The sequence below is a fragment of the Prionailurus viverrinus genome, chromosome D4, assembly GCF_022837055.1.
Source record: "Prionailurus viverrinus isolate Anna chromosome D4, UM_Priviv_1.0, whole genome shotgun sequence".
Lineage (NCBI taxonomy): Eukaryota > Metazoa > Chordata > Mammalia > Carnivora > Felidae > Prionailurus > Prionailurus viverrinus.
This window is the reverse complement of record NC_062573.1, coordinates 79,201,147-79,213,870: the sequence shown is the minus strand read 5'-3', so window position 1 is coordinate 79,213,870 and position 12,724 is coordinate 79,201,147. Positions and strand designations below refer to the sequence as shown.

General features: G+C 41.4%; 1 long non-coding RNA gene across 7 annotated transcripts in view; it reads left to right on the top strand.

Annotated features, from left to right (window-relative positions):
- Positions 1–12,724, top strand: part of LOC125150123 (uncharacterized) — a 43,304-nt gene that overhangs the window by 11,506 nt on the left and 19,074 nt on the right. For 4 of the 7 annotated variants that reach the window (XR_007146236.1, XR_007146233.1, XR_007146234.1 and 1 more), the window contains 4 exons: positions 1,570–1,678; positions 4,137–4,343; positions 5,783–5,986; positions 6,899–7,068. This is a non-coding gene — a long non-coding RNA (uncharacterized LOC125150123). The remainder of the gene's footprint in view (positions 1–1,569; positions 1,679–4,136; positions 4,344–5,782; positions 5,987–6,898; positions 7,069–12,724) is intronic. The other 3 variants (XR_007146235.1, XR_007146237.1, XR_007146238.1) reach the window with 3 other exon arrangements.

The following is a 12,724-nucleotide window of genomic DNA, read 5'->3' as shown; positions in this document are numbered from 1 at the left end:
CTACTTTGCTACTAGTGTTATAAATTGGTCCATAATTCTTGGATCAAAAGTTGGTGACACATAGACACTTAAAATTTTACATTGTTTTTGTTTTTGTGTTTTTTTTGCTGAGCAGTTCCATGTACAGACTATGTATTTTTAAAAATTGAACAAGCATAACATTGTTTATATTAAGAATATTTGGAAACTTAAGTGTCCAAAAATAGGAATTATGCCAATAAGATCTGGTGCTATACAATGGAATACAGTTAGGAAGGATACTAAATAATACATGGTAGTAACTCAAAAGTTGGAAAATTGAAGGTAAAGCAGTATTTTTGTAGTTAAGAACACACAATGTTGGGGCGCCTGGGTGGCGCAGTCGGTTGAGCGTCCGACTTCAGCCAGGTCACGATCTCGCGGTCCGTGAGTTCGAGCCCCGCGTCAGGCTCTGGGCTGATGGCTCAGAGCCTGGAGCCTGTTTCCGATTCTGTGTCTCCCTCTCTCTGACCCTCCCCCGTTCATGCTCTGTCTCTCTCTGTCCCAAAAAAAATAAACGTTGAAAAAAAAAATAGAACACACAATGTCAAGAAAGAGACGTACTAAGAGGGAATAATGATTTTCTCTGGGTAGCAGGAACATATGGGTGGGTTTTTTTGTATAGAATTTTCTTTGAGTTTTGAAGTGACATTTTAATTTTTTTAATAAAGAGAAAATGGTCAAAAATTTTTAAGCAATATGAGATAATGCCAATAATGGCAAAAATGAAGGTTGCCTTATGATGACAACTATATAGAAATGCGTAGATGGAAGAAAAGTGGGGGAAAGAGGGGAAGAAAAATCTCTCTTAATAACGGTTTTCTTTGGCCAGGGGCATGTGGGACAAATGTTTGCTGCTTTTATGAATTTTTCATACTTTCTAATTTATTACAAATTTCATACTTAGAAGGAAATTTAATAATCAGGTTTTTTTTCCCCATTATATTTCATTTTAGACACCTCTCTGCCATACCAAGGAGCCATTCTGAGTCCTAACACCAATTTTCTGGGCTCCATCCAGGCCACTGTCTTAGCTAAGCTTTGCATAAAATATTACTCCTGAAGTTATGATTTCAATCAAAGGAGGCTGGGAGACTTTTCTAGAATCCTTTCCTGAGTCTATCAGGAAGCTGGGTGAGATCAGAACCTGTTTGTTTCCATTCAGTATTCTGTCTGGGTCTCCAGAGGGGGCGGAGAGCAATGAGATCTGGGCACCACTGCTGGAGCCCCATGTTGTAGGACACTTGCTTTCTGGCATCAGTCCCTGACACATATGCTTTGCCTCTCCACTTTCGAGCAGAGGGCTCCTTGCCTGCACTAGTCTGGATGTCAGCAAAGTGGCCTGCTGGCCCCAAAAGCTTTCCGTATGAATTGCTGTGGGTGGTTTCTGCACATTGAAACTTGGCCCACAAACACACCCCTCCCCACACACATACAACATATTCCGTTAGAACCCACCCAGGTTCTTGGCCTGAATATTGGCCAAAACCAGACTTCAAAGAATCACCTAGTTTCCATCTGCTATGATACCACATTCTCTTCTCCTTTCAGCTTCCAGGCCTTTCTCCTGTCTTGTCTCCACATAGCTACGTGAATGAACTGATCTCACACCTCCATGGCTATAGAATCTTCTGCAGCATCCCATCACATTCAGGATAATGTATGTATTTCCATAGATGGAAAGCAAAGTCCTTCGTGATGTGTCTCCAACTTACCCTACTCAGCCTTCCCCTTCACCAAGCATTTCCAACCTTCCTCTATTGCTCTAACTCGCAGTCTATGGCCTTGACCCACTTCCTCACTTATCTCTGCTTTTCTACATACTATTCCATAGCCTTCTCCACTTTGTCCCTCCTTCACTATCTTTTCATCCTTCAAAAGTCAACTTGAGTGTCATTCCCATTGGGAAGCCTTCCTGACTCTCACCGCCTGTCTTCCTCCTCTGTCCTAGGTGCTCTGGTGCTTGACCCCTACATGTGCAGCTCAGCTCTGTCTTTCACTGGATTGTGAGGTCCTTGCAAACAAGGACTGGGTTTTCCTGTGGTCTTATTCCAGTGTCTAGCCTACTTTCATAGTTTCTAGTGAATAGCTAACACTCAAAAAGGTATCGAGCATTTCCACTCCTGGTATAAACCCAACAAATCCAAGACATGTACAAGAACATTCACAGCAGCATTGATGGAGTTAGTCCTAAACTGGAAAGAACCCACAGGCCTGCTCACCATAGAATGAGTAAATCACAGCATTTTAAGTAAATAAATCCTATACAATGAGAAGGAATGAATGAATGTTGTGAATTCATCTCGCAAACATAATGTTGAGTGAAAGCATTTGCAGAAAGAAGAGTAAATGATCTATAACTCTATTTATGTTAGAAATCATGTGAGTAGTTACCCTTGAAGGTACAGGGGAACTGACAGGGGCATCTGGGATCCCATTAATGTCCTGTTCCTTGACCTGGATGCTGGTTTCATGGACATTGTCACACCAAGAAAATCCATCCAGCTGTATATTTATGATTTGTGCACATATCTATCATACCCTAATAAAAATTTTAATTGAGGAAAGTTCCCTTTGTGAAACATGTCTCTCTGGTATTTTGAACAGTGACAGAATGGGCAGTGTATGTTTGCTTCAAGTGAATTGCCAGCTTGATTAATGCTCTTTTCCCCACACTCACGATGGTGTCACATGGTAGAATGGAAAAAAATTTTTTTAAGTGAAAATCTCTTCCTCTACTGGGTCTAGCATTTGCTTTAAGAAATGTGATGCTCGTTGGTGTCAACCAGGTGTTCATTTGGGTAGTTGGGATTCTCAACTTGAATTTTGGCAACCTCAAATAATCTGGGGCTGTATCACCGTATAAATAACTATAAATGGCATTTCACTCTTTGTATCTTCATCCTTTTGTATTTAAGGTTTCTGTCACCAACAGGCATAGGCTTATTGGCCTGCACACATCAATCACACCTTCTATATACTTTATTGATTGACCTTTCATTGCTACATTTCAAAATTGGTTTTCTTCTTGGTACAAAGATAAATTATCTACATTAATCTTTCTTCCCCTCCAAATTTTAAAGGGTCTAGAAATGCCCAGACTAGGGGACATGTTTAAAAATACATTTCCTTCTCTTTCAACAAACCAATACATGTACAAAAGGAGCCTGATGACCCTGGATGTTTGAAATGGCCATGGCCACCTTGGCTGTTCTCTGGGCCCTGCACACTGGAGCCCGTCCACCCATCCCTGCAGGGACTCACCGAGTTTCTCTCTCACGTTCTGAAATAAAAGCCTTTCAGTGTCTGCACAGATGGGAATTCTGCTGCCACCTTCTCATTTCACATTTCCTGCACTTTTCTTCCTGAGCACTTGACTGCCCAAAATAGAATCATGGTTTTTTGAGTCTGTGTGTAGGAATTTGGTGGGGGAAATGGCCCAGGTTTCTGTCATTCCCTGTAATTACCACACCTTGAGGTAGTTTTCCTCTTGGCTACAGGGTAGATCACAGATTCAGAAGAGTGCTCGGAGTGTCTTTCAGAGAAGAACGTGGATTTTCCTTCAGGAGGTGGTTGGGGAGGGCTCCCCTCACGGCAGGGCATCAGTGTCCAAGGAGGACACAAGAGGGCACAGAAAACAGGGCCTTTGCATGCTTTGCCACCCAATAGCCCCCTTCTCCTATTCTCTGCCTTTCTGAGGTCTCTTCCTCACTGGATATCCCCTCTTCTCTGCCTTTTTAAACTCAGCTCCCAAAAGGATCAACACCCCTGCTTCTGTCTGCTCAATTGAATTATCTCCATCCTTCCAAGCCAAGTTTAAATCCCGTCTCCTCTGGGTAGCCTTCCTGGATGACTTCCTCTGAAAGTGATTTCCCACTTGTCTCATTTTCTAGAGCCCCTGCTAGTATTAACTGAATAGTTCCGTGCCAGATTTTATTCTTAGCACTTTACATATACATATACAAAGTCAGAATCCTTACAATGACTCTGTAAAATAGGTTTGATTGTTACTCCCATTTTATAGATGAGGATTCTGAGCCATAGTGATACCATAGCTCCCTAATTATATGAGAAGCTCCGTTTAGCAGCTCTGACTTAGGGACTTGTCCCTTTCACAGCACAAGGATTGGAGACTTGCAATCACTAATTCTTCACCTCATACTTGTCCACTTTGCCGTGTGATGAGCTTAAAACCCTGAGAAAAAGATTTTGAAAATCATTTCTGCGCATTGTATGTTACCTTTCCATTTCTGTCAACATGGGGTACTGTGCAACAGAGACAGGATTGATAAAAAACCACAATAACAAAAAGAAGTCCTTATTTGGTAAGTGATGGCACGGTGGTAAGTGATATACATTCAGTAGTCTCCTAATCTCAGCTCTTCTCCCCCAAAAGGATCAGAGAGAGGTTACAAAAGCTTGCAATAAGATCAACTAAGTAGATTAAGCCAAGGGAATACAAATGTAGGAAGTCAAACAAAATCCTGAGTTCTGTCATCACCCAAGAACACATGCCCTAAAGACCCTCCTTTGAAAGTGGAATTTGACTCTAGGCTTACCACTGTTGGTGACAGAGAAGGACACATAACAATTCGAACACCCCCATTGCCTCTGAGATAAAGACCAACCCTCTGTTCAAACGAAGCACACATGAATGGCTCATCAAACCATCTCCTATTACACTTCTCAGCACAGACCAATCTCTTCTCGCTGAGAAATATGATCATAATATCCATCCAAGGAGGCGGGTGAACTGTTAGGTCCAGGTATACAGTTTAATTTGATTTGGCTTCAGTTATCTAAGAGATAGATGGACTGTACGTGTTTCAGGAGATTCCCCACCAATGTTATTTCTCACAACCAGGTTCCCTACTATCTTCTCTGGATGATTACCTTTCCATCTTTAACTAAAAGCTGAATAGGTATTGTGGTATAACCCCTTTGAACATCTGATGGAACTTGCATGCCCAGGAACAGCCTCTGGGAAACCCACTCTTACAGGCAACATGGAGCTTTAAAAATGGAATTTTCAATGGGAAAAATGAAATTCAAACTCCTTTGTGTGATTTATGATGCTTTTCACAACCCAACCTCAGCCTGCTTTTCCACACCTGATTTATTGATTCCCTTTTAGCATTTTCATGCTTCATCCAACTGAACTCCAGCATGTTCCATGAAGACACTCACTGAGACCCCGTAGATGCTTCCTCAACACCCTTTCCTGTTTCCTCTACCTTCTCTGCCTACTGGGTCCTGAAGGATGGCACCTTTTCTGGGAATCCTTCCCTGATTCACCTAACAATTAATCTTACCCTTTACTAGAGTCCAGTAACACTTTGCTTCTACCAGATCTTAATATCTCCTTTTTAGCTTCTCTGATTTCCAACCCCCCCCCCCCCCCCCGCCCCGGCACATTGTGAACTCCTCCAGGGTAGAAATTTGTCTTATTTGTCTTTGTATTCCAGCATCGGGGACTTTGTCTGACCTGGATTTATTACACCAGATATTTATTGAGTGCATCCTGTACAGACAAAGCAAGTTGGGACAGTTCCCTTCCTGTCATGTTAGGTTAAAAACAACACCACCACATGAGTTACTCCACAGGTGACCTAAATATGCTTCCATTATTTTCTGAAGCCACCCAGATCTATGGAAATGGATTACTCAATATGGTTTGATATAGAGAAGGGAGGCCCAGTACATAGTTAGGTTGAACCACTAACTGATTCTACTGAACTCTATTTCCTAACTTGGTATTTCCCAGATTTGAAAAGCTCCAAAGAATGCATGTTGCCACTTATTCCAAGTGTCTTCTCCTGTTTCTGCAACCTCCGTCAAGTCAAAGGACTTTGCAAAATTATATTTGGCATGTGGATACATCACTTCATCCGCCAGTAAAACACACATGCCCCCTTACAAGTAAAACAGAGCAACTGTACCAAGGGACCTTGGCAGTTTTATAGCAGAGGTAAGAGAAGGGTCAGGGAAAAAAAGATAGCTACTCCTCCTTGATTTCCTGACATAAATAGAAAATTTAAGACCTAAGTTACCCAATTTCATTGTCATTCAAACAACCTATTTAGGTGAAGGCTACAGTAAGTATTATGTGAATCTGACCTCAGTTCAGGACTTTGAGACTTTTAAAAAAGCCATATTATGGACCTTCAGAGCAACATGAGCACTGCACAAATCTACAAAATTTCCATAAGTGCAGTTCCAAAAATGTGTTGATCAATGAAAGCATTCTGAATACAGAAACTGGAAGCTGGTATCTGAAAAGTTACTTTATATCATATTGTTTATATATTAACCAATCTAGAAAATAAGTCGTTTTTGCTTTTTTGGGTACATATGCAAAGTCAAATCACACTACCAACTTTTGTTAGGAAATAAGTTATTTTATTTACAGTAAAGTTTCCACATGATAGAGTAAGTGCAGGACTTCATAAATTTGGCATTATTTTTTCTACTTTTCTATTCAAAAGTTCATCAAACTTCCATCAGGTGTTAATTGTGGGGGTGCCTGGGTGGCCCCATTAGTTAAGCATTTGACCCTTGATTTCCACTCAGGTCATGATGTCACAGTTGTCAGATTGACCCCAATGTCAGGCACCAGGTTGGGTGTGGAGCCTACTTAAGATTCTCTCCCTCTCTTTCTGCCCCTCCCCTGCCCGTGTGCACACAATGCGCACTCTCTAAAATAAAAAGAATGTGACAGCCTCTGTAGTTGGCACTAGAGAAAGAAAGATCACTAAAATCTTTATCCATGTGTAATATACAGTATCCTAGGGAAGACAGACCAGCTAAGATATCATTTCAATACATTATGATATAAGTTCTTAGATACAGGTGGTCATGAGTGCTCTGCAATCTCTCTCAGAGGAAAGGCAAAGATGAGAGCTCACAGGAAGCCCTCCCCAAAGTGCTGAGCCTTGGAAGATGAAAAACATGAGTACCATGCATGAGATGGAGATGACAGTGCACCTCCTTACAATGAAATGAGAGCAGGAGGAACCAAGGACAGGATCTGGATAGTCCACAAACGAAGGGGTAAGTGAAGGAAGGGGAGACTTTGAAGGGGATCAAGCAGTGAGGAGAAAGGTAGAAGAGCCAGGAGAGAATAGTGCCACAGAAGCTTGTTGTCCAAGAGATCACAGACAGCATCTCAAGGAGGGAGTCAATAGTCCATGGTAACATGCAGAGAAAAAGTAGAGAAGTGAGAAGAGTAGAGAAGCTGATATGGGCACCAAGAGTATGGGTGGAGGAGATAACCATGACTAAGAGGGAGGAGCTCCAGTGTTCCAAGACAGTGGGCAAAGACCCAAGAAAGGGAGCAGGGGTAGGTAAATACATGGGTGGGAGGAACAGAAGTTAATGTAGTTCAAAGGCAGATGGCTTTAGTTTTTTTATTCAAAGTCGGCAACAAAATATCATCTGCTGCTGCTGAGGACATAGGGACTGGGGAAGTGCCTGGAGGAAAATGGTAGTTTGGGGACATCAGAGAACGAAGAAAAAGAGTATTACTGAAAGCTGGGGAGAGCACTGGGTTTGAGATGCCTCTGATTCACATGGTTGTGGTTTCCTCCATCTGAAAGCAGAAGCCCAGAGATGGAGGCAGGGAATAGTAGCAAATGTTTCCTGAGCATTTACTATACATCAGACACTAATTTCAGCATCTTTATGTTGTGTGGTAGGCAGAGTAACAACTTCCCCAAAATGTCAAATCCTAATCCCTGGAACCTGTGAATGTGGTACGTTATACATGGGAAAGAAGAATTAAGGTTGCAGATGAATTTAAAATGGCTGGTCAACTAACTTTAAAATATGGAGAGTATGGGGCACCTGGGTGGCTCAGTCGGTTAAGCATCCAACTCTTGGTTTCGGCTCAGGTCATGTGATTCTCTCTCTCCCCTTACCCTGCTTGTGCATTCTCGTTCTCAAAATAATAAATAAACAAACTTAAAAAAATAAAATAGGGAGAGTATACTGGATTATCTGGGTGGGCTCAATATAATAAGGGTCCTGTTAGGCAGAAGAAAGAAGCACAAGAGAAGATGACAATGATACGGTGTGAGAAGGACTGAACCTGCCATGGCCGGCATTAAAGGTGGAGGAAGGGACCATGAGCCAAAGAATGCAGGTGGTCTCTAGGAACTAGAAAACATAAGGGAATGGATGGTCTCCTAGAACCTCCCAAAAGGAATGCAGCACTGCCAACATCTTGATTTTAGAGCCTCAGGAGACTGTGCCAGACTTCTGACCTACGAAAGCGTCAGCTAACAAATTTGTACAATTTTATTTTGTAAATTTGTGACAACTTGTTACAGCAGCAATAAGAAACTAAAATGCACACGTTTTATTTGAATTCTCACAACAGTATTTTACTGGTTGGGAAACTTAGTGAGTCAATCCTAGTTATTGCCCTGGATGCCATAAGAGAGGTGGGGGACAAAGCGTAAGGAAGTAATGTTATAAGCATCTGCCTCAAGGAGAGCCTTGTAATATTTTTTAGGCAAGAAATCATAGACCACTTCTGAAGGCACAGGGAGTTCAAAAGTGATGCTGATAATGTGGGGTTCTCAGATTCTTCCATCTAGATGGCCCTATGCCATTCCTTTCAGTTTTCTGCTTTACTATCCGAGATTTGGTAAAGCTGCATGTCAAGCCTTCTCTTCAATCTGACTCACAATTAGGTCCTGGGCCTGATTTTCAGCCCAATCTGCCTTCTGCCTCCAGTAGTGGGGGGGGGGGGGCTCTTTAAGGCCACAAGAGAGGGCTTTAGGGTTGCACATTATGCCCTGAATTAGTGGTTGGTTATGTTGAGCCCACCAAGTCAACGGCCTTTATAATTACTGTTGGTACCATATCTTTCAAGTGCTATTGGGTGTGCGAATGCCAGTATCCCAACCCATTGGACCCCAGGTAAGATTCTGGGGATAACCCCACTCTACTTCTCTCCTCCAGGGGCCATCTTTTCCAGTTAAGACAATATCCAATTCCAGAAGCACCTGCTATATCTTAGAATTAAAATAATTTTACTTCCAAGTCAAGACAAAATGTCATGAAATACAGAAGCCAGAACTCCTAGATATGGCAATTCCCTTGTGTTTTACAAAGTAAATCATAAATGTAGTTAAGTAAAAGGTCCCCAACAGCTTCCAGTAGTGGATGAAGCTAAGGAAGATGAACCAGAACTGCTCTTACAATGTTATGTTCTACGTTTGCCTTCCTGGTAGTGACTTTCTCATTTTTTAAGGACTGCTGATTTCTACTTTGCTTTGCCATAATTTCTTTTTTCCTCATTTTTACTGTACTAGAATTTTGTCAGGGCTCACTGATAAATTAATCGATAGGATACAATATAAAGTAAATCCACATGTAGCCTTACCACAAATTTTCAAGAGCCCAGGTACAATGACTTTTGTGCCCTTTAGCCATCTTTTCCCTTATCTCCCTGTTCTTAGGAGAGGAGGACAGGCTTGGGATTGACTATTAAAAGGCCAAGATATCATGCGCAGGTTGGTTGGTTGTTGCTTCTGTCTCCCTAAACAGGTGCTCTCTGAGCCCCATCTTCTTCACATCTTATATAGGGATGATCAGAAAACCCAGTTGGTATCATTCTACTCTTCTCGTTGCTCAGGCTTCTCTAGTGACACTACATTGAGTTTCTACAACATGCCAAACTCCCTTGAAGGGATTCTGTACTTGCTTTTCTTCTAACATACCCTTCCTGCTAATATACCCTAAGTAGGTGACTTCTCATCTTAGATCTCAGCTTAAATGTTACTTTACTTAAATCCTAGGGTGTCCTTCCTTGACCGTTTTATCTAAGTAGATCACCTCTTAAAATTCACCATCGCTGCACACTATTTCCTTGATAACCCATATAACATTCTGAATTTTACACACACATAAATAAAATATATTGTCTATATATTCAGCTATAATGATACCCTTTAAAATGCTAGTTCAAGGCTTTGCACAGAATGCTCTTACTAAACATCTGTTTATTAAACAAACAGGTCAATCTATTTCATTAACCTTGAGTGTATTGATGATGCAGTATATGCAGGAAACATTTTAACCATAAAGTATTTTTATCTGTACCGAATACTAGATGCAAATAATATTTCATAATGTTCAAAATTGTTCCTTATTAGATCAATTATCAGATGCTATGCCAAAAATAGCAGTATATCTATGAACTTTACAGATTTTAAATGCTCACATCTGTAATTCTCACAATATTTCCTGGAAGCGTGCCAGGTATTTCATCCTAAATAAACGGATTATGTGCATAATTTAAGTTAGGAAAGAATGACACATTTTGAGAGCTCTAAATGTGTAAATGATTACATATTAAGTGAGGAATTGCTTTCTCTTTTGCCCACCAGCCAAACGGTGCAAATTCCTTTGATGCTGGAGTTCAGAGAGAAAGGAAATAAATATACCTCTGAAATGGCAGTCGCAGAAGTGCCCATCAGCTCTGAGTTCTGCCTTAATTGAGCATTGGATATGCAGGAGAATAAGCTACTTGCCAATGTCACATGATTTATATCCATAATCAGAAAAATATGAGGCTTAAAGTTCAGGTGCAGATTGACATTCTCTAGCCTGCACAAAGCTGATCATGACCTTTCGAAGCCATGAGCAATCACTTAATGTCCATTTCTTCTCAGCCACCTGGAACATCAAATCAAGAAGCATCTTTGGAAAGCTAAGATTTTGAATTGCAAAGTGATGCCCAAATGATCCAGCTATGAAGCTTAGAGCTGGGCAGGGAGAAATTAATCAAGCAGTGGGTTTTTAAAAGAGAAACGTGGCTTCCATCTTTTATGTATAAGAAGCAAACAAGTTGAAAACTTTTTTCCAAAAACAAAATCCTTTGTGACTATGATCCCTTGAACAGTCTCATGATAGTAAGTCCTGGAATCAACATTGGAAATTCACAGAACAGGCATGCTGACCCCTGAGTGCATGACATTTCTAGGATCAGTCGCAAGTCCACATACATGTGACAGTGCGCTGAATTTCGCAGGCACAGTGTCTGCCTCTAGTCCTTTATTTAATGGTTTTTCCAAATGACAGCTTCCTAGATTATTTCCATAGGAATGTAAAAAGCAGGCTACAATTCAAGGACTCAATAACTGGCTGGATGCCCTTGGAGTCTCATGACCTTCATTTCAAGTAGGTCCAGATAGAAAAGAACACTACTGGCTGTCATATTTGCAGTACCTGCAATGTACTAGGATCTATTACATGTCTTATCTCATTCAGCCCTCTAACACCATGATCGGATATTTTAAATGTTGGCTACAAGGAAACTGAAACACATCATCAATGAGCACAAACTAATAAGTACCAGAGCAGGTACACAAACCTGTCTCAACTAGGCTCCAAGGCTCATGCTCTTTCCACTACACTATCTCTTCTTCACTTGATCTCTACTGAGTGTCAACCTATTTTTCTCATCAGTGTTATGACCAGTGTCTGCTAGGAGGGCAGATTGGGTCACTGGCCTCCAAAGAATGCTCCCAGTTTTTTCACCTCAATTGAGCTCCCTGGAGGGTTTCCTTTCTGGCTCAGAGCAGTGTGTACTGACCTTGCCAGTCAGGGTTGCAGTGTCTTCAAGAAAAGCCCAGCTGAGTTTGCTCCCATCAATGCTGTCAGGAGCACAAGTTGGTTTCCCTTGAACGCTATACCCTGGAGCGTTCTGTGGCAAGAACTCTTATCAGGGGCAGTTGTTCTCAGAAATGGTGGCTCTCAATGGTGGCTCTAAATTGCCTCCTTGCCAACCCTTGCCTTCATTCCTAACAATGGGAACCCTTGGCAGCCAATAATCCTTCTAACTACTATTGACAAACCATCAGCATAGTCCTTTACCGGTCTTCCAGTCTCATGTAGCTTTGGCTACCAATAGGTAATTATGAATAAAGCCACACAGCTCTTTGGAGAAAATGTTAACAATTCCTATGCACATTTCTACTCTGATTCATACTTTTGTCTGCCCCCTCAGCCCTGTTTTACTTTGGTTGATGCCAGGAAGTACTCACCCTTCTCCGCATCAGCAAAGGAGACTATTCTCCAAGGAGACAGCAATAGGGAGCCACTTACTCTTTTCTGGAAGTACCTGGATTCAGGTTATGTGAAGATGTAATGCTATAAAAATCTCAGACTCTCCCTTCTTGGGGTACAGAAGCATCTAAACAAAGCAAGACCCCAGAAGAGTCCGAGAAATATGTTAGTAATTCCAGGTAGATTAATCAAATACTATTAGAAACCAAATCTAAAGCAAGCCACATATGGGACATTTTTCTTTTTCATCTGCTTTCAATGATAATTTGGTTTTTCTTGATTTGAAAGAAAGCTTTATCTGACTGAATGGTCTCTTTGGCTATCAACCCATTTCTCTCCTGCCTTTCACTATTTATTTTATAGACTAGAGATAAACCTGCTTCAATAACCCCCTTTCCTCATTGCAGTGTGGTTTCATTCATCAAAACTCTAATATTCTTGGATTCTAATGTAGGCAATTCCAATGACCTTTCAAAATCCTCATTTTCCTTGCCCTCTCTTTCTAGAACTTTCCAGGAGAGAAACTAAGAGCTCTGGTTGAGCTGCTCGCCCAAAGCCGGTACCAATTTACTAGTCATACAAGGGAACCATCTTGGAAGCAAATCCTCCAGCCCTCAGTTAATCACCAGCA